The 21,363-nt window shown below is 46.0% G+C and overlaps 1 protein-coding gene and 1 long non-coding RNA gene across 22 annotated transcripts in view; one reads left to right on the top strand and one right to left on the bottom strand.

Annotated features, from left to right (window-relative positions):
• LOC138521180 (uncharacterized) overlaps positions 1-11,175 on the bottom strand; it is a 184,862-nt gene extending 173,687 nt beyond the window's left edge. Inside the window, exon 1 of the long non-coding RNA XR_011282961.1 lies at positions 10,488-11,175. This is a non-coding gene — a long non-coding RNA (uncharacterized lncRNA). The remainder of the gene's footprint in view (positions 1-10,487) is intronic.
• ADCY4 (adenylate cyclase 4) overlaps positions 1-21,363 on the top strand; it is a 1,677,325-nt gene that overhangs the window by 1,422,988 nt on the left and 232,974 nt on the right. The gene's annotated exons all lie outside the window — the stretch shown is intronic.

Below are 21,363 nucleotides of genomic sequence, written 5' to 3'. Positions count from 1 at the left end.
TGGAAGGTTCTGGAAGAGGAAAGTGAACCGAGGGCAAGAGCCATCCTGACAAGAGGAAGAGAAACAAAGAACGCAGACCCGCTGATGCAGCCCCACTACAAGGGAGGTAACAGGGAGAGCAGGAGACCTGGGGAGAGAAGGAGAGTAATGGTGAGAGGTGGTTATAACGATATGCATATTCATAATCGTCGCAGTGAGAAAAAGAAAATGATTGGAGCAATCTTGCTCGTCCCAGTGGGACACAGGTTTTCACGGAGAGGGAGAAACATCTTGGGGCAACATACACTGGTGCTAGTGAGATAGAAATAGAGAAGAGCAAAAATAATTACTGGGCTCATCATATGTGTCCCAGTAAGATACAACCTAAAAAGAAGAGTGATGATCTTTACTGACTTCATCATCCTCATCTGAGTGAAAGACAAACTAATAAGAAGAGTGAGACTCACTACTAGCCCTTTCTACTCCTCAATACTTACGTTGAGTGTCAGAGAGAGAGACTTTCAAGTTCCTATGAGAAGGACAGAGTGAAGGTACCTCAAGGTATCAAAGCATATGTACATAGGGACTTGAAAAGCCAAGAGAAAGCCAACAAGGGGTGAGGAAAAGCCCAACAAGTGACTTGAACGAACTGTTATGAGAGATAGCCAAGAACTATCTGAAGATTATATATTGATAGAGAATTGCTGAGAAAGCAGCCCCAGGAGAAGGGAGTTATTCTCTTGGGCTTTAGTTTAGTATTAGTGGTAGGGTTGGAGCGGCCTAGTTTTGGACAGATGACAGACTTTGACCTTGGACTTCACTACTTACAACGTGCACCCTAGTTGGTTATGTGAGGTAGGGAAACCCATAGCTCAGGGAAAGTAAGGCATTTTCTTATCATTTTCACTAAACGTTTATTGAGAATGGTAACTTCTAGTTGCCTCCTTCTTCTGGCAGTAAGTAATTTAAATCATGCCTCAGAAGTTACATGGTTTTCACCTTCCAGACCCAACACATGTGCAAAGTGCAGGCTAACCTTGCGCATGTGGCCTTGTGTTTGTGTTTCATAAAGTGATGGATACAATTTTTGAGTGAAGCGTGGCAATAATCAATTACATTTTGTTGGTGTAAATACCAGAAACTCCTATTTGCTGTATGTTGGTTGTAAATGAGATGACATCCTAGGCAGCAAGGCTTGTGGAAATTGCCCTACTAATAGCTATAATGTGCAGAATGTGGCCATGAATTCAATGCAGGTTGAGGGCCCACTGCCCAAATATTCAGGGTGGATAAATGATATGCCATTTGGTAATGAGAGAAAACCTATATAGATTTGTATTTCTCAGGAATGCACAACCTAGAGGCTGTGAAATCATTGTTTAGATTACAAGTTATTCGCATATGGTGATTGTATATATGTTGATTTGACTTCTCTCCATGTTTTTTTGTTTTCAAATATAATGAGAAAGAGTTTTTAAAACATCATTCATATTTTGGAATCAGTGCTGTATCTTCAACATACCTCTTAGGGCAGAATATGTAAACCAGGCACTTTTTTTAAATAAGTACTATCGCTAAGTCGTATCGATCAATGCATTTTCTGAGGGGTTTCAAGAAATATTCATACAATAAGTGTCAGAAAGCTGCAGAGTAAGTGCATACTGTCTGCTGGCAACATGAGTGTGGTCGGCAGCCGACACAGCACAGGTAACCTTCATACATGTTCCATGTGTGCTGAAAGCAGGCTCTTTGAGTAGATGTCTCATTGTTCTATTAATGCACTAGCTTATCAATTCTGTTGGTATGTAGAAGAATGGGTTGTTTAAGTTTGCCAACTTCGCAAATTCACGCACAATTATTTTCTCATAAACATGGAGATTTCCTGTCTTTGAATTTGCATTTTGCTTTGGGGAACAACATATTTATTTATTTAGTATTACCCTCCTGTGCTCTCTCTTTCTTGACCCCTCTTGATTAAGCAAAGCACACTTGTTTTATCTACCCTATAACATAAAATCATAAGTGGCGATTTTGTGTAACTTATGTAACGATTTTTGTAACGCATCAAATTGGGTTTATTGTATGTCCTTCAGACATGGTTCTGGTGTCATTCCTTTCCACATTCAGCCCACTTTAACAGTATGCTGTCCAAATCTTCAATTCCTAAGGTGTTTGAGGTTTATTCACTGACGAAGTTGTGTATAAGTGACAATTTCATGTAAATTTTTGTTTTTTATAACGCTTTAAATTGGGGTCATTGTATATCCTACAGACATGTGTCTGGTGTCATTCCGTTCCACATTTAGTCCACTTTATTGGTATGCTGTCCAAACTGCAATTCCTGAGGCATTTGAAGTCCATTCACTGATGAAGTTGTGTATAAGTGACGATTTCGTGTAACGTTTCATATGAGTCTGGTGGCATTCCGTTCCACATGTATCCAAATTTGATGGTATACTGTCCAAATCTACAATTGTTAAGGCTTTTGAAGTTTATTAACTGACATTAACTGATGAAGTTGTGTGATGAACTTGTGTAAGTGATAAGTGACGGTACTGTAACGCTTTGAATTGGGGTCATTGTATGACCTAAAGATACGGGTCTACTGGCATTCCATCCCACATTTCTCCAACTTTGCTGTTATACTGTCCAACTTTCCAATTCCCCAAAAGAGATCCCTACAAGCGACCAAGTTGTAGAGCCCCGGGGTTCTAATAGCCTAACATATATACGCAAAGCTATCTTATATATTTACAGCTTGATTACAAGTCAGCATTATTGAACACAGTAGGAGTTTAGCTCCTCAAAGATTTAAGTACAGAAAGCCTTGTGCATTGTTGTGAAATGAAAGATGAGACGAGATGTGGTGTACTTGCTTAATTGCAAGCTGTAAATGCAGGAAATATGGGCTGAAACATTCATTTCTGCCCTTCAAAAGGTTATGACCATCAGCTTTCTCTTACATATGTCTTATTTTCTTTAACTGCCAAAATTTGCTTCACCTAGAAGTGATTGAATTCAGTGTGGGTGATAGATAAATGTAATGTATACGTGGTTAGAAAGTCTGTATTAACAATGTTGACCATTCACATAGTGTATGCCACAATCTGAATTTTCCCTCCCCCTCTCACATGTTTTCATTTTGCGGCATTGTTCTCGTCTCACAGAACAGTGAAATAAATACATGATATATTAAAAGGTTTAATGGAACATCTATTCTAAATATATATATTCTTGAAAATGGACACAGTTTACTTCTTGTCCCTATGCAGGCTCTCACTGGCAATAGGGCAATGCTCAAAGTGCCATCCAAAGAGCATAGTGAGGGACAATTTTGTGGGCTAAATCATACCCTTGATGAGTTACTGCACTGCACAGGTGGTAGTTTTGAACTGCTATACTTTAGAATACAATAGTTGCTACAAATTGACTTGGTTCTTTGCCTTGGCTGCATTCAACCAAACTTTTCCTCTGGACTTTGCCTTGGCTGCATTCAAACAAACTTGGCCTTTGTACTTTGCATTGGCTGCATTCAAACAAACTTGGCCTTTGTATATTTTCGTCAGTAGCAATCTTGTACCTTTCAATCACTTGCTGGCGCATTAGTCGGAATGCCCCAGGGTCCCCAGCTGCCTTGGGCAGACTCACATGATGTCTTCTCCAGCATTCCCAACGATGCGTGCGCTCCTTCGGTGTGGCTTCTTCCTGGCATGCATTAATAAAATCTCGTCAAAAAAGCTGTCTGCACAAACAATCACGGAAAAAATGCCGTGATTTGATCAGGTAAATTTGTACCATATTATACCATTTAAGGGGAGCAGGGGTTGCGGGGGTGTCCCCGGTCCCCTTAACCATTTAAGGGTATAATGGTTCCAGGGGTTGCAGGGGTGTCCCCCCCATCCATTACATGGATTGCGGCGGTAAACCTACAGCCTTTTTGCTGTGATTTCTTTGTGTAAACAGCAATTTTTGCCACAGTTTTAACACATGGAACCCTCTTCCTCTGCTCTCCAGTCTGGAGTGTGCAGACATTTCCCCAGCACCCGGCACAGCTCCGCGGTCACACGCCAGCTCTCCTTCTCAGCCCAGGGTGAAGTCTGTTGCCTCGCCGAGATACCTTACGTCAAGGCGCTTCTGCACTGCTCATGGTGTCTCCATGTCCTTCGTGCTCACACGTAGCGATCCTCTTCCTTTCCATGGCCTCCTCTGGTTTGCTTGCTCCGTCAGTGTGCTTTGTGTTCAGGAGCCCCTGCGTGAATGGAAACGTCTGCTTCTGCACCTCCCGATGCCTCTCTTTCTCCATACTGCAGTGGCCATTTTTAAATGTCACACTCATTACAGGTTTGGAAAAACAACTGTCCGCACATTGCAGTTTGAGCTCCTGTCACTCGGCACAAACACGCTTGTCCTCTTCCTCATCTCAGTATCTAAGTGGTTATGGGAGTTGAAGTACATAACTTCTTTAGGGCTTTTAATTCCTGGGTGGTTTTTTCTATCATTTTCATAAAAAGGCACATCAAGATTAGAGGTCATGGTTACCTTTGAACTCTTATGTAAAGGCACATACCAGAAAAAAAAGGTGTGCGAGTTATGGGTGTTTGGATGGAAAATGGAGGTCCGACTACAATGATGTAGAGAAAAGGTTTCTTGACTTCCTCTACAGGGGGGAATCGGTATGTGACTATAGGCCATTAAGGTCTTGTGGTTCAGCGGTCTCTCATGGGATAGGGTGGGCTGACAGTGTGACTCCTCCAATAGTCATAACATCTCCCTGGTAATTGTCTCCTGCCATGTCATCCTCCCTCAAGAGACAGCCCCTAGGGTCCAGATCAGGTAGCGGCTGCCATCCCTGGCCACATGGGAGGAGGTCACTGCCGGGGAATCTGTGAGCACTCCATTGGATTTATCACAGGGGGCAGCAGATGAGCATGTAGCAGAGGATTTGTTTTTTCCGGGACCTCTAGCATTCCCTCAGTGAGCCTATGTGCATACGCGTGTCCAGGGAATGGCCTGGGGTGACAAGTGCTATCCCTGTATTTGGATTGGCCACCCCAGGTGCCACCCCATTATCCTAAACTATGATAATTATCTGGCACCACTCTAATTTGAACTGTATGACGAGTAATTAACCTTTCGTTTATAGGTGCAATTCAGTCTTAAACCTGAGCGGCAGTAATGCGCCAGAATAGTGTCTAGCCTGCCAAAAACCCAGAGAAAGGTTTTGATTTTGAATGGGGCAGTTATTGTCAGGGGGTGGGGTGGTTGTTTGTGTGAGTCAGTGTGCACGCACTCGTACTTCATGCCATCCCTGCATGAGTCAATGTCCCACTTGTGCCATCCCAGTCAAAAGTCTGGACATGCCACAGCCTATGTGACCCCATCGGGCTAAAGGTACAACGCTGTCGTAATGTATATTACGTGTGATGAATGACCTGCAAGTGAAGGTGTAACTGGGCTTGTAGAATCAGAACCTGCAGTGTTTGAGTGCGGCGCTACGTTCTGTGTTTGGGCAGTTGGAGCTAACTGTAAGCCTGGAAGTGTTTTTGTGCTGGGGAGTGGCATGCGGGTGACACGGATGGATGACAAGTGTGACAAGACAGGCAATACAGAATGACAGTTGAAGGAATGAGGAGACTGACGACCAGGATGTGAGGTGGAAAAAACTTTGGCCACAAGCTTTATTTTAGTACCAGCCCTGGTGCAAAAGAAAAACCAGCCATAACATCACATAAGGATAACAATACTATATTTTGGGGACAGAGGGGACTCGCTGATCCTGAACGCCCCAGAGTAGTTGAGTGTGAAGGCAGCTCTAAATAGTGAGGTCTCGTAGGCATTGTTGCATACTGCAGGGAGGGTGTCTAGCAGAACTTTTTAATTTAGCAAAATTGAGGGGGCGCCTGGTGTCTGTCTTGACCCCTTCCATTTTGGACCAACCGTTGAGAGCATATCTGGTTAGTGCGCCGTGGGTGGGGTCGGGTGCCACCGCTAATCTAGTGTAATATGAAACTGCTGCCAGATGGGAGAGCTGTGACCGGCTGGCTGACGGGGGCTGCCTTGGATGTGTCCATGGTGGCCCAAACCTCTTCTGGAACTGCTGTCCTCCTGGCTTCTGCCTGTGGGTTTAGTGCCTTGCAAGTGGAGAACTGAAAACGGGACAGAGCGTCAGCGGCCTTATTATCTTTGCCTGCAATGTGCCGCCCAATTATTACCATGTTATTTTCCAGGGTGACTTTTTGTCATTTCTCTCAACACTTTTAGCAACAGAGGGCAGGAGGCAGCACCCTTTTTTAAAATGTGTACAGCCGCCATGTTGTCTGACTGTGTGACCAGTTCTGTGCTGGCCAACAAGTCCCCCCATAAATAGGGTGCCATCCATTATGGGGGATATCTCTAGCAGTGTGATGTTCCTGGACCAGCCCCTCCTCTGCCAGCAGGGAGGCCAGTGCTCAGCGCACCACTTGTTAGCAAAACATACCCCAAATCCTTTGCTGCCAGCCGCATCTGTGAGCAAGGACCTTTTGTCTGCTCCATTCATGGTTTTGCGCCATATCACCAGGCCATTAAAATTGTTAAGAAATGATTCCCATATGGCCATGTCTAGTGTTATTTCTTTGCCCAATCTGATGTGGTGGTGTGGCTTAGTAACCCCCCCTCATTTTTAGTTCCACGTTCCTGTTAAAGATCCGGCCTTGGAACATGATTCTGGTAGCAAAATTGAGCTTCCCAGCAAGGGACTGTATTTCCCGCAGCGTCGCCTAGTCCCTGCCTGTCATCAACCTTATTGTCTTTAGAAAGTCCTCTATTTTGTCTATGGGTAGGCAGCATTCCCTCTTGGAAGAGTCAATCTCTATGCCTAAGAATGACAGGGTGGTGGTGGGTCCTACCGTCTTCTCAGGCGCCAGTGGAACCCCTAATGCCTGCCTGGTTTCACTGAATAACTTAATGGATGAGCTGCATATGGGAGACCCTGCTGGGCCAGTGAAGAAGAAATCATCTAGATAGTGTACCGTTCTGGCTCTAGGCGTGGCCTGTTGGAGTACCCTTTGTAGGAAAGAACTGAACTGTTCAAAGTAGGCACACGCGATGGCGCAGCCCATGGGGGGGGGGGGGCGTTTATCAAAATAGAATTTGTTGTCAAAATGGAAACACAGCCACTGGTAGGTGTTCTTGTGCACAGGCGGCAGCCTGAATGCTGACTTAGTGTCGGCTTTCGCCATGAGAGCGTGTATACCTGACAGTTTTACTAGGTCAACCGCATCCTGCACGCAGCTATAAGAGACAGCAGCCTCAGTGGCACGGATGCCAACATTGAAAGAGCTTCCGGGTGAGTGCGATAAATGGTGGATCGTCCTAAACTCCCCCTGCTGTTTTTTGGGCACAATGGCCAGGGAGAAGCATAAAAAACTCAATGAAAGGAGGGTGTTGGAGAGGGACCCTCAATCCTCCCTAGGTTTAGCTCTTTACCAATTTATTCTCTTATTATGCTGGCTAGGGAAGAGGCAGATTTTTAGGTTTTTGGGTATAGTGGGAGATCCCTGGCCCTTGAATGGGATCTGAAACCCATCTTTGAAGCCCTGACCCAAGAATTATCTAGCTGCAGGGTCAGGGTAGTTCTCTAACATTTTTATTAGTTGGTCAATTTTTATTGGTGAGGCCCCCATCTTATAACTAGTACATGTTTTTAACCTCTGTGACTTTTGGGCTGAGCCTGGAGGGAGAGGCTTTTGTGCAGTCGTTGCTGCTGTTGCCACCAATGCATGTGCTGCATTGGTGCTTGTATCTGCACTCAGTGCCCTTGTTGCATGACCCTCTGTTGAAATACCAGCAGGTCCCCGGGGTGCTCCCTTTGCCCCCCCGTGCTGCGGTTGCCAAACTGCCCTTGATTCTGACCCGCTTTTTGCCCCCCTGGGGGCGGTCTTCGAAACGGGTGTTTGTTTTTGTTGGCATTTGCACTGTCTTGTTGTGACCTATGCTTGTTATGCTGCCTGTTTCTATCCCTTCTGTTGCTTTGCTGCTCTTGTCCTTATTATTCTGAGCACTCTGAGCTGAGTTTTCTTTTAAGACATGGGAAATATACAGTTTGGGGTCTTCCTCTTCCCAGCCTAGGTCAGGGAATCTCTGCATCTCCTTCCTGAACTCTCTATCATAGTCAGCCATGGCTCCCCCCCAAAGGTTTTGTGAATCTCCAAAATTCTGTGGTGGTAGGCAATCAGTGCAGTGCCCTCTTCTGGGTATTTTTCTAGGATGATTGTTGATAGGATTTGAAAAGAGGCTTCTCAGTCCTGACTATTCTACTCCAGTGTGGGCCTCTTTTTCTTCCTCTTTCTTATCCCTTTTTGAAATGCCCAAACCTGATACTTCATATTCCAATAGGCAAAAATATCAATGAATTGCTTTTTCCAAATCTTTCTCTTAATTTTTCGCTCTATGTGCCATGCAATAGTCTTTTTTAGGCTTCTATTTACACTTTTGCCGGCTGTGCGCCTCCCATATTTAGTCCCATGCTTTAAGTTGGCCCTGGTCATCCTCGCCCCCATATTCCGACTCTGTGCCCGTGCTGCCGCTCTCGCTTCTGGAGCTGCTCGAGTCATCCCCGTGCCTCATCTTTTTCCCAGCACCCGCACCCTTGTGCCATTTTAAAATTGTTCTAGCATAGGCCCCAAATCATTGCTTTTCACAGTACCTGATTTTGATTTTCTTTTGGTGCCTGGGTGGGTGTCTGAATAGGCGGGCATGCTGCGGACGTCAAGGCGCTGCTTCTTCCTGGCCGGCTGCTCCCTTTCTGCAGACCCCTCCTCGCCGTCGACCTCTTCCAGGGCGTCTGTGTCATCGTCGTTGAGGCTGGTGGATGCGAGCTCTGCCATTCTTTCTTGCACCACGTCCATGCCATGGACTGCTTCCGCTGCTTTGGCCCATTCCAGGAGTAGTGTTTCTTTTAGGGATAAAGTGTTGGCCATCACTTTCCTCTTTTGGCCTCTGAGTGCTAGTTTGTAGTGGGCTGTCCTTGTGTTGCCCACTTAGTGTGCTGTGCCCCTGTGTGCTCGCTTCTGACCAATGCTGCCAGGGGTCAAGCACTACCATATGATGTAGGGTGCCTTCCTTCTTCTTTATGGCACCAGTTATGAGTTACACTTCTTGCTCTGTGTCTTCCTGCTTCCAAAAACTTGTTTTGCGCTTTTTTGCCGAGTTAATAGCTGTCTGCGTTCACTGCAGATGCTTGCTGGTGCTGTGTTTTGGAAAGGAGACGGCCTGTCAGCACCACCGTGGTCCTGCTCTGTGGTGGTTAGGCCTGGAAACAAGGATTAATGTAGAGCCTTTTCTTTCGCCCAGTTCGGCTTATTATTATCTCCGAATTCAGCTCCCCGGGAGTTTACAGAGATCACTTTCTGCAGGGCTGCCTTCCGCAATGTGCTGATGTGCTAATGCGAAAAAATTCAATATTATGTATGCCAAGTTCGCAGTTCGAGTTTTACCTCTCTCGAGGTTGCTCTGTGTCGACCTGCTTCCAAGGCTGAGGTTTTTAGCCTTTACCGTTCCAGGCACGGGCTGCTTTCTTGCTTATGTTTGTGCAGCGTCGCCTCAGTGTCCCCAGAACAGCTGTCGCACTCGCAACTGTGTCGGAGGGGCCTGGGAGGGAAAGCCGCCCTTCCAAGCGCCTCTGCGCAGGGTTAATAGGTCGCCGCATTGAAGCTTTTCCGGGTTGGCAATTGCTGCTTGGGGAATGTGAAAAGGCCTGCCGTGCCTTGGGGAATTAGAGGGCAAAAATATTCCTCTTTGCTGCTTCCACTCCTGAATGTGTGCCCGGACCAGTTTTGTGCCTCCTGCTGCCACTCTTCAGTTCCCTGTCCTATTCCGACGGCTTGTTTGTTCTCTGAGCACCGTCGCTGTCTGTAGGGCTGGTGCAGCTAACGTCCCGCAGTGCTCTGCTGAGGCCAGATGAAAGACACCACAGGAGTGCAGAGACTTCTTCCAGTCTCAAAAGCGTGTTCTTTTCCGGAGACCTGCAGCCGTCCTGCTGCTGTTCGTGGCTGACGGGGAGGAAGCATGAAAAGGGCCACCTTGCCCCCGCCAGATAAAGGCAAAATTCGGCCTGGGGGCAAGGCGGCCCTTTCTTTGAACTTCAAAAGGCCCCCGCTCAGCATCCGCAGGATGGGAAGGGGGGCATTTGAAGTATGGAGGGCAAGGTGACAGGGGGCAGCGACTGCCGGTTGTCACCTGCCCCTCTCACCTCACCCTCCTGTCTTGGAGACGCGCTGTCTGGGTTCCCATTGTTAAGGGACCCAGCAGCCCGACCCCACCATGTGCATGCTAAGTGGGGCAGCGCCAAAAGGCACTGCCCCACCGGACTGAGCACAAACCCCCCACCTCCCAGCTTACGGCCCCGGACCTCCCATCCGGGTGGGCCCGGGTTTATTTACACCGGGTGGGATGTTGCCGGTGTCGCTCTTACCATCTTCAAAGAACATGCAAGCAACCAACAATATAAGACATTAATATTATCTTACTCTCTGATGAGCGTATGTTGGCACAGGAGCTTACGTCACTGGCGACAGGGATGGGACTACTGCGGAGGGGGCAGCCGAGAATCGTGTGACATCGCCCTCCATAGCTGACGTTCCACCTGGCGGGGCCCTGATCGGGTTGGAGGAGGACGGCCTGTGGTGCCCCAGCAGTCCGGTGTGGTGCCATCCAGTTCGTGGGTGGTTTCCACGGGGGTCCTGGTCTTACGGCATCGGCTGTTTTGGGCAGTGAAAGCGGAGAGTGTGAGCCACCACAAGTCTCCGGTGTTCCCGGCGGGGCCGCTGACTGGGAAGGAGGACTGCCTGAGTGTTGGTTGGCAGTCCGGTGCGGTGCTCCCCAGCCCGTGGGTTGCGTCCTTGCGGCTCCTGGTCCTCTACAGTGTTGTTTTGGAGGTGGAGGCGGAGAGTGTGAGCTGCCACCGGAGGTCACTGGTGTCCGTGGCAGGGTGCCAGTTGCTCTGTTCCAGACAGACCGAGTCCTCTGTGTCTTCGTTTTGCTGTCTAGTGCAGTGGCAGCTGGCTCTGTGTTGCCCTGCATCGGGGTTTAAGCAGCGAGCCCCTCCTGTTTGGCTGGAGTTGTTGGGGGCAGTTTGGCCGTGGTTTTGCCTGCCAAGCCATTAACTTTGCAGTGCTGAGGTTGCAGGCGGTGTCCGCCGGTGTTCCTGTCCTTCGAAGGTTGTGAGCCCCTGCATCCACTAGGGGGAGCTGGCGTGCGCAACCGTTGGGAGGAGGAAGGAGAAGTTGCCACTTACATTGAAGTGCGTTTGTGTCCCTTCATGGCGAGCAGGATGTGATTCTGGGGAACGCGGCGACTTCAAAGACAGAGGTCGTGACAGCAATGATCTTCAATGTGTATCCACGAATTGTAACGCAATTACGTCTCCAGTGTTTTTGGAGAGTTTACACAGCGAGGAGATATGGAAAACTCTTGAGACGACAGTGGGAGTGGAAAGGGTTAAGGGTTCCTGCCACTCATCGCGGAAGAGGTGTTCGTCGGAGAGTGGACTGAGGTACTGTGTGCATCCTTAGAGGGTGTGTGGGCGTGTATGTCAGTCAGGCGGAACTTTGTGATGGATGTTGTTCCCTGCTGAACAGCCTCAAGGGCTTTGATCCGGACTTGTATACGTTTTACATGGATCTAAAGGGACTCACCTTGAGTGAGGATTGAGTTGTTAGGTGTTGTCGAGGCCAGTATGAGTGCGTATGACTGGGTAACGTTTGTGGCCTCTGTTGCGTCTTTGTATGGGCCGTGTGGTGCGGATGGTGTGCATGAATATATGTGCAGTGGTATGTGTTGTGGCCCTGTTGTGTGTGAATTGTATTTTCGGCAAACGTTAGGGTAATTAACGTTAAGATTTTCTCTGCAGGGTGGGATTCATCTAATCTGTCTGCAATGTAGGGTATTCATTGTATTAGTTGGCATGTTTAATGATGCAGGGGTTCAGGATTGTTGAGAATTTTTCTTTTTGTTTTTACAGGATGGACTCTGTGGAAAATGTATTAACATTTTTCAAAATGTATTAACATTTATTTTGCAGCATGGACTCTGTGGAAAATGTTTTAACATTATTTCAGCTGAGTGTTCGAAATTTGGTTTACCATGAAGTTTTGTTTGACAGGTTGGACTTTTTGGGGGTGGTTCAACTGTTTCATGGACTTTACATTCAGAATGACATGTTTATTTCACTGTGGGCTAGCCATTGGGTGTTCATTGGGAATTTTTGTTTCCAAGGTGTTTTGTTTTCCCAATCCCCGGGAGTTCCTACGGGTGGGCTGTTTTGGTTGGATATTTCATACATGTTCAAAGATATGTGATCCTCATTTGGCATTAACATGTTCATGGAAGAGTGGTGAGTGAATCACCTGTGGTGCTTCCGTTTCGTGTGGTAGTTGTGAGCTATGCCAGAGTTTAGGTGTAGGCGACTCTTGTATGGGGCCTATGGTGTGTGTCCTTATTTGGAGATAGAGGAGGATGACAGCAGTTTAGGTTGCCTGTGACGGGGGCTTACGTGACTATTTGTTGGCCAGCTTGGAGGGCGTATCGTGTGTCAGGTTTTTGGCAATGGCTTGGGGCCAAGGCTGTGTTAGGTGTTTTTTGGCTATGGCTTGGGGCCAAGGCTGTGTTAAGTGTTTTGGCAATGGCTTGGGGCCAAGGGTAGTTAGGTGTTTTTGGCAATAGTTAGGTGTTTAGCAACGGCTTGGGGCCTAGGTTGTGTTGGGAGTTAGTTGCTGGTTGGGATTTCTGGTGTGAACTTCTCAAATGTTTTTCACTTGGTACTAGGTAGGAATTTAGGGTGAAAGTGGCCGGGCTCTTCAGTAGGTACGGGGTAGTTGCTCTGGGTTGAGCGGGAAGGTACTCGGACGTGGCAGGTCCGTTGTACCGAGGGGCAGCTCGGGACGGGAGGTGTTAGTGCTTGAAGGGGTTAGAATGTTAGTGTATTCTTTTTGGGGGTATGTTATGGGTGTGGCAGGCCCATTTCCCAAGGGGCAGCTTGGAATAGGTGGATGTTCTGTTTTGTTATTTTTAGCTCTCGTGGGTTGGGGCTTCCAGAGCGGGTTGGTTGTGTACTCTGGTTGAGGGGTTGTTTTTGGTTGCTTGGGGTTGAATCTACATGTGAAGTTTCATCTAATTTTTATAACATTTTTGTTTAGTTGGTGGCACGTATTCTGGGGCCTGCATATCTTAGTGAGGTGAGGTGAGCACCTGGTTGGGGGTAAGGTGTTTGGTGTTTGGCTGAAATGGGTACATTCCGTGCTGGCCACACGTTATGTAAGGTTGATGCATTATAAGGAAAGTTTTCTTGTAATAGTGAACGGGGAGGATGTGTCGTAATGTATATTACGTGTGATGAATAACGTGCACGTGAGGGTGTAACTGGGCTTGTAGAATCAGGACGTGCAGTGTTTGAGTGCGGCGCTACGTTCTGTGTTTGGGCAGTTGGAGCTAACTGTTTACGCCGGGTGGGATGTTGCCGGTGTCACTCTTACCATCTTGAAAGAACATGCAAGCAACCAACAATAAAAGACATTAATATTATCTTACTGTCTGATGAGCATATGTTGGCACAGGAGCTTGCGTAAAACGCCTTCCATCAGACAAGCTTTCACTGAACACTCAGCAAACACACAATAGGCAGGTTAGTTCAGCAGCTCAGTCACAGCTTGGTAATAATGTTTAAAAAGCCTTTGATAGGCTTTTACCCCAAGCCACAGGTCGCGTCGCTGAGGGTGGAGCTTCCTATAGCCAGGTCTTTTCTCAAAACTGCCTTTTGATGGCTATCCATTGCTCTAAACCTGTGAACAAAATCATATAAATGTATCTTATGCAAAGCAGATATCCAAAGGTACCAGAAACTTTGTTTTTAAAATGTAAGGTATTTTTTTTTCTGCACACTGTAAATGTCCCATCAGCAAAAGTACACTTGAGTTTCAAGAGATATGTGCTTGTGTGTCTGCACGCTGCATAATATAGCAACGGGCATTGTTAACCCATTTCCCTTTTTAAATGTACTGCTCTTTAATATATGCCACGTAGGTCAAGCACTAATGTGCTCGCTTCCTGATGCAGATCTGCTGCAAGAGAGATATTGAGAATGTCCGAGTTGAAAAATAAACTGCATTTTGAAGTCGTTTGTTGTCATTTTGTGGAATTCACGCAGCTTGCAGAGTGACCAAGTGAGACAGTTGCTTGCATGGACAGCATTTCTTTGAGATGATTTTAGGCTGTTTTTGTCTTTTTAAAGTTGATAAGATGATTCTGTAAATGCAGCATGTACACGTGCACACCGGCCCTGCACTGGAATGTGTTGCTTGCAGCTCCCTTTCCAGTTTCGGCATGCATTCCACACCAGTCCATATCTACATCATTGCCTAGCGTTTACCTGATTTTCGCTGACAAAGGGCTATTTTTTATTTATTTATTTTTATTGTTGAATTTAATCATAAAATTATTTTTTTTACATCTTCAGCTTCTTAGTATAATGGTAGATTAGCCGAAGTAGATCATATATTGATCAAATGTCTAAAAAAAAAAGTCTGAAAAAGAAGATCAAAGAAACCAAGCGGGTCCTAAGTAGCCACCTCGTGTTTAGTTTCCAGTTTTTTTTATTATTTACTGCAGAGTTTTGAAAGTATCTATTTGAGACTCTATCCCCGCTTATCATCCTTGCCCACCACCTTGCTTCTAATGCCATTGGCGAATGTCTAAAGAAGTGCTTCATGTATGGAAACCAAATGTCCGCCGTGCCAGGACAGGACAATAATGGGTGGCGGATTGTTTCATTTTCGTTGCTACAAAATCTGCAATCGTTGGTCATCGAGAGTCCTCTAATTTGGCATATTTCGTTAGTGTCAAAAGGTTCGATCTAGCTCTCATTATAGCATTTCGTGCTGATCGACTGGGAAACATTTTGATATAGCTGTGTAGCGTGTTCAGTTTGTTCAATGTAGGAGGAAGCTGAGATGTAAGTTTACTACTACTCGTTGCAGTTAAAGTGCGAATCCAATCCATTTCTTTTACTTTTTTATTACTCTTGTGGGTTTATTCATTAAGTCTTCTTCAGTGCACTCTACACTTTTTAGTAGCGCTTAGTTTTCATCTCTCCATGATTTTAGCATTTTGGAATTTGATTCGCATGTTTCTTTGAAAACCAGACCATGGAGGAAAGTGCTGTTTGGGATGACGCATTTCCTATAGAACATGAGTATGTTGCACTCCAAGGTAACCTGTAGGGAAAGTAAACTTAATTCACGCCTGATCAAAGAGGCGGAGATTGAACTTGGCAGCCCCAAGACCGTTCTCCAAAAGTAGGCATCCAATTTTGGCCATATTGTTTTTGGTACGTAGGGCATTGTCTCTGAACCATAGGTCACTGTAGGGACAACCTTCAACTTGTAAAAGTTTAATACTGGGATGGTAGAGAAGCAACCACATTTTCTGTCTATCGCCTTTCCTTGCGTCGCCAAATTCCTGATCTTCAATTGGAGAGCTTCTTGCATGGCGGTTTCTTTTTTAGAACTGTCTAAGACCACACCCAAATATTTAAACGTTTTGCTTTGTCAACGTCAATATTATTTAGTGACCAATTTAATTTTTCCAGTTTCTTAGTAGAGCACTCCACAACCATTATTTTCGTTTTTTCAATGTTTATTTCTAAGTTGTTTTCAATGGTAAATCTGTGTAGGTTGGCCAGTTGGCGCTGGAGGCCGATAGGGGTCTGATCAATTAAAATGAGATTGTCAGCATATAGTAGTCTGCTGATTTTTACTTGGGCTAGTTTTGGTGGAAACGATCTAATAGCCTCCTCTGTGTATTTGTAGTCCCCAATATAGGCCAATACAGGACACCCCTGCTTTTCTCTTCTTTTCATCGCAAAGGGTGCTGATAGATTTCCTTGCTGATTCAAACGAACTTTTATGTTGGTATCTGTATGCAAGGCTTTGATGGGTTCAAGGATGTCATTTGGGCACTCCCAGGCTTCCAGCTTTTCCCAGAGGCTCGCTCGGTAAACCCTGTTGAAGGCCTGGGAGAAGTCTATGAATGCAGTAAACAGTCTTGGAACGCCCTCCATCACCTTGCTTTTCAGAATGGCCAAGAGGAAGATGTTTATGGCTATTCCTAAGGACTTTTTGAATCCCATCTGGAAGTTATCGTTGCATGGAGTTTGAGACACCTATCTTTGGAATTTCTTTAGCACCAGTGATCCGAAGACGTTCCCTATCGGGTCCAGGAGAGCTATTGGGCGATGTTTTGAAGGATCTGTGTTATCTCCTTTTTATGTATCGGGACCACGATCGCTGATGACCAGAAGGTGGAACAGATTGAGAGTCTGCATCTAATAAAGGCAGATCTTATAAACTTTGACCATTCTTCAGGGTAAGTTTTCAAATATAAGTTGGTAATGCTGTCTCGGCCTGGTGCCCTGGATTTTTTCTGTTTTTTAGAAAATCGCAGATTTCTTCTTGGTCATCAAATTTCACCCATCCCTGGGTCGATTTAATCCCGTTTAGCTCCTCTTGGGGCCAAAACGCTAAAGATCTCTCCAGCGGTTTGTCTATAGGAAGTTGCAAAAGAGTCCTGAAGTGGTTTGTCCAGGTGACTTCGCTGATGCTGTTTAAAATGGCCACACCTTTTGGTTCTATTGTCGGTTTCAGCAGCAACCAAAATTTCCTAGAGTTGTTACTACAAATTGCTTCGAGGATAGCTTCCGTGTCTTGCTGATGCAGCTTCCATCTGTGCAATCTAACCCAGGATTTGTATCTTCTGGTTGCTTCATGAAGTGCTGTTTTAGCCACACATGGCGGTAGGTTGGCGGCGCATCTTTTTGCTTTTCTATATTCTTGTCATTTTAGGACCAAATGTTTGTCATAGGTATGTGTGGTCGTCGGATTCCTGACATTTCCCCTCCTTCTCGATTTTCTGTACGCCGTGAGCAGTGGCCCGTAATCGACGGAATTTGGTAGACCATCATCGCAAATTTATAATATTTATTGGATAGTTATCTAATACAGTTTTCAGTAAGTTTCAGCCTATTTCCTTTGTTATTCTGCTCCAGCCCGACTTTCATCCTGTCTTGTTTGTAGTAAGTAGACTTCCACGCGGTCAACAAAAGATTGTTATCACTGGATGCTGTTTGGGTAACTTCAAAGGTGGTAGTTAAAGACAGAAGAGGGTCTGACACAAAGATATAATCAATAGTAGACTGAGATTTTCCATTTGACCATGTTGGTAGACAGTCTAAGCTTTTAAATACCGAATAGAGGCTAGATAACTTCCTCATATTCATCAATTTCAGCCATTCAATTCCTCGATGATCGCCAGAAGATGTGTTTTCTTTAAGTTTTTCTTTGTTGCAAGTCGCATTTAGGTCGCCACACACTAGCATGTAATAGGTTTGGTAGATGGCCTGTACTTCGTCAATTGTGCTCTCAATTAGAGCTAGGAATTATTTTTGGTCTATTGCTGCCAGGTTCCAATAGGTGTTTAGAAATGCAATCGAAATTTGTTGTTGAGAGCTTCCTTCCGAAGAGTTTTGCGTCCAGTTTAGCAGGACTGCTAGCAGGGAATAATTAGCAACGAGTACGCGTGACACAGTGAGGCCTTGGCCAGTTCGGCATGACTTAAAAAGGCCCGATGAAGGTCGGCCCAAGGCACCTTTTTTCGCCGGCGCCAGAAGTGTTTGATACCCATCTAAGGTGGGCTTGTTGGTGAGCCAAGATTCCTGTAAACACAGGATTTCGTAGAAGCCCAGATCCACGTCGCTAGTCGTAGTCAGATGCAGGTAACCCCTTGTGTTCCAGGAACCCACCCTCAACTCACGGTAGACAGCCTTTTCTGTAGATATCTGTAGATATCGAGTCAGGAGTAGGGTTCCTGTGCTTGGGCTGCTATTTTGAGAGATTTGTTGTTAACGCTTTTGGGAGCCATGACCAAAAGCTGGGAAAGGTTGGGTTGTTTATTACGAGTGCCAATCCATCTTTCTTAAGTTAAGCGTTTTGTATGATCGTCCTTTTAGTGTCTAGGCGTTCTTTGGGTAATTTGGTTTGGCGTCGTTTATCAACGTTTTTTGGATGGGCAGATCCTGAGTTAGGTGGTGTTTTGATCCCATATGTCAGAATTTGATTTTTATTTGGGACAATCGCTTTGGATGAAGTGCGGGACTCTTCTGGGCTTTAGGAGGGTATTCCCTCTGTGTTTCTCATACATTTGTACGTTGAGTGGCGCTTAATTTGTGTTGTTTTTCTGATCGCTGGTGGTTTCTGATGGGTTTCCGTTTCCTCACTTCCTTATTTGATTGAAGCCCATAGATGTTATGATTTTCAGGCTGCATGTTCTGCTTCTGTAGGATCAAGTCGTATCCGAGACTTAAAAAGTCTCTGTCTTGATCTATCAAAAGATCCTTCACCCTTCTGGATAGAATGTGGAGATTGCATATCTCTCTGGCATGGTAGTGGCTGGGCTCTACAATTCTCAGATCGTCCAATTTAATTTGTTTAAGTTTTGGTATGAGGTGGATCAAGGACAGGATTCCTCTTCTATTTAGGATAACTTCATCCCGGTTTTCCTTAATTTGTTCAAATTTAAGAATCCATTTCCTGCTCAATTTTTCAGGCTTTGATGGATTCCGTTAAGCTTCAGTCTTAGATCTGTAGTGTATGTCAGCACAGACTCTTTTCTGTCTTGTGCTAATCTCATTATGATGGTTTTGAGGTCTTGGGCCAGAGTCTGATTCCAGATTTTTGGAACGATCTTCCGATTTTGTCGGTCGTGTTCCTGAAGGCCGAAAGATCTGTTTTAGCTCATCCTTTGAATTCGTAAGAGACGTTATGGCTTCCTGATGCTGTTTTTGGTCTATGTGTTGCTGGGCCTAGTGTTTTATTCCTACGTTCCTCTAGCGTAAAAAAAGGGGACGAGATTGTGTCATCGTCTTCTTTATCTCTGGGTGAAGAATCTTGAATTAAAATTCCCAGGGTGACCAATCTATTAGTTTCTTCTGCAGGCTGTTTTGCCGTATCAAAAGATACTGCGGCGTCAGAGTGCTGGCTAAACTTCATCAAAGTTTCGCTTGCCATGAAGTCGTCTATTGTCTTTGGTGAATCTGGAATTTTTTGCTTTGTAGTTTGAACATTGGAGTTGGTGAGTCTGCACTCTTGGTGAGTTGTTGAGTTTGGGAAGACAGACTTGCTGCTGGCCAACAAATTTTCCTCGATAGGCGTTGTTGATCTTTTTTCAATTACCGTTTTAGGTCTAAAAGTTTCCAAATTCGACTGAAGCTTTTGAGGTCTAAGCTTTGAAGTGTCAAAAATGGAGTAGGGTTGGTCCGCCACTTCTAATGTCACTACTTTACCTTTCACTTGTTTGTCTACTACTAGCACAATATTATCGGGATTCCCTTGCACAACCTGGTTAGTTGGTAGTTGGTCTTTTTTGAGAAGCGGCTTGACTCCAGGAATGGGAACCGGATTTGATGGGTGAATTGATGTTAAGTCAATGATAGGTAATGGACTAGTAACTGTGGCTCCCAGCGGAGTGAAAATACAGTGTTTCTCAAGACGATCGAGAGCAGTTTCTATGGCCTGAAGACGCGATGATAAGGCATCCATGTTTGTACTAGGAATTTTTGCTTTTCCCTCCTGCGCCATGACATAACCTTCTAAAAAGATTAGCTTGGTATGGATCATGGCCTGTAAGGTTGTGTGATCCTTCAATGTATCATATAGGGATTCATACAATTTGATGAAAGGGGCCAGTGTAATCGTAAGTGTTGACATAATTGAAAAAATGTCAGGCTTCTTTAATGGGGTGTCTTTACTTTTTTCTGAGTGTTTTCGATTTTGTCCGTGACCAGGTGTAGTTAATATAGAAATGCCAGATTTTCAAGGCGAGAGTCACTGTCGCCAAAAGTTTTGGACCTTTCCCTAATCTCCAAATCGCATAGATTGATGGAAAGATTTTTTTGGTGCGAGTCCTGTGGCTCCTGCTCGTTAGGACTTGCACTCCCTTTTTCTCTAAGGGGAACTGGATCTGACCCGTTTGCCTCTATCTCGCTTGGCCTTGTGGGCTGGAGTGGGCTTGGTGTTAGAGGCAAGATGATTTTGAGTAGGTCCACTTGATTCGGTGTGGGGTCTGATAAAAAGATTAGACCAGCCTGCTCTATATTTTTCACCCGGTCTTTTGGTGGTAAAGGTGATAGTTTCCTCATTTGTGATTTTAGAGTTTCCAATAAATGGATCTGGGGTGATGTTTGCCCATGGGCCGACGTGTCAATTGCCGGACTCCGACTCGCTGGGTTAGGTGCTATATGCCCCCCTTGGCTGTCTGAGATCCGGGCCGCCTTTTCAAGTTCTTGAGGGGCAATTGTGATTGAAGGTGGGTTGTCAGTTGATGTCTCTTCAATCCTTCTTTGCTTATTTAAAGGCTGAGGATCTAGGACAGCTTCAAGAAGTTTAGCGTCCGAAAGTTCTCTGTGTTCCAGCTCGCCAGATCCCCTGTTATTTTTAAAAAGAAGTTTGCCAGAGCAGTAAGTGGGAAGGGTGACGGCCCAGATGTCTTACTGTAAAGAGATCTTTCTTTGTTGAAAGCCTGTTTAGGTGCAGAAGATTTTTTCTGTAAGACAGTTGTACGAGCTTGATTATGATTGTCTGTTTTTGCTCTGGCCCCTTTTTTTCTCCTTACCAGTGGCATGTTCATCGAGGAGCGTGATCGTTTCCTCTGGTTTCTCTTTTCAGTTTCATTGATGATTTGCGGTGTAGATTTGAAGGGGGGGTGTGGTCTTAGCTCCATGGCCGAACGGGTGTTGTTGCCTTCCTCCTTGTCATGATGCAGTGGGAGAGGGCGCGCCATGCTCTCCTCAGGCTCCAGCAACAATGAAGCAGGCGGGGGGGCCCCAGCCTCCGCGTGGACCAGGGCCTGAACCGCGTGAACATTCACGCCAGAGCCCAAGTCACCACTCTCGGGCGGCCAAGGAGCCCCCTACCACCCAGGGCTCGCGCTGCTCTCCAGTAACACCCAGGATCTTCCTGGTCGCAGGCGCGGGGAGAGAGCAGTCTCCTCCACAGCAGGGGCCGCAGACCTCTGCCACGCAGCGCTCACCGTGGGCTACCCTGAGCTACCCTGAGCCCGGCCTCCTGCTTGGCTGCACACACCTACTGCAACGCCAACTCGACCCCCCTCCGGGGAAAGCCGGTACGCGGGCGGGAGGGGTGCCATCGAGCGGGCCCATAGGGTTCCACTGTATGCGGTGTTCCGGTGGACTCCGTAGTTGGTCATCCGGTTGTAAAACTGGAGATCTATCCCGCGAGGGTCGTGTTGAACCATCAGGAACTGGTAGAATTGTGGACCCAGCGGGTTGAAAATGTATTT

This window comes from Ambystoma mexicanum, chromosome 13, assembly GCF_040938575.1.
Source record: "Ambystoma mexicanum isolate Mex_15411 chromosome 13, UKY_AmexF1_1, whole genome shotgun sequence".
Taxonomy (NCBI): Eukaryota; Metazoa; Chordata; class Amphibia; order Caudata; family Ambystomatidae; genus Ambystoma; species Ambystoma mexicanum.
Note: the sequence above shows the minus strand (reverse complement) of the source record. Positions and strands in the feature narration are given on the sequence as shown.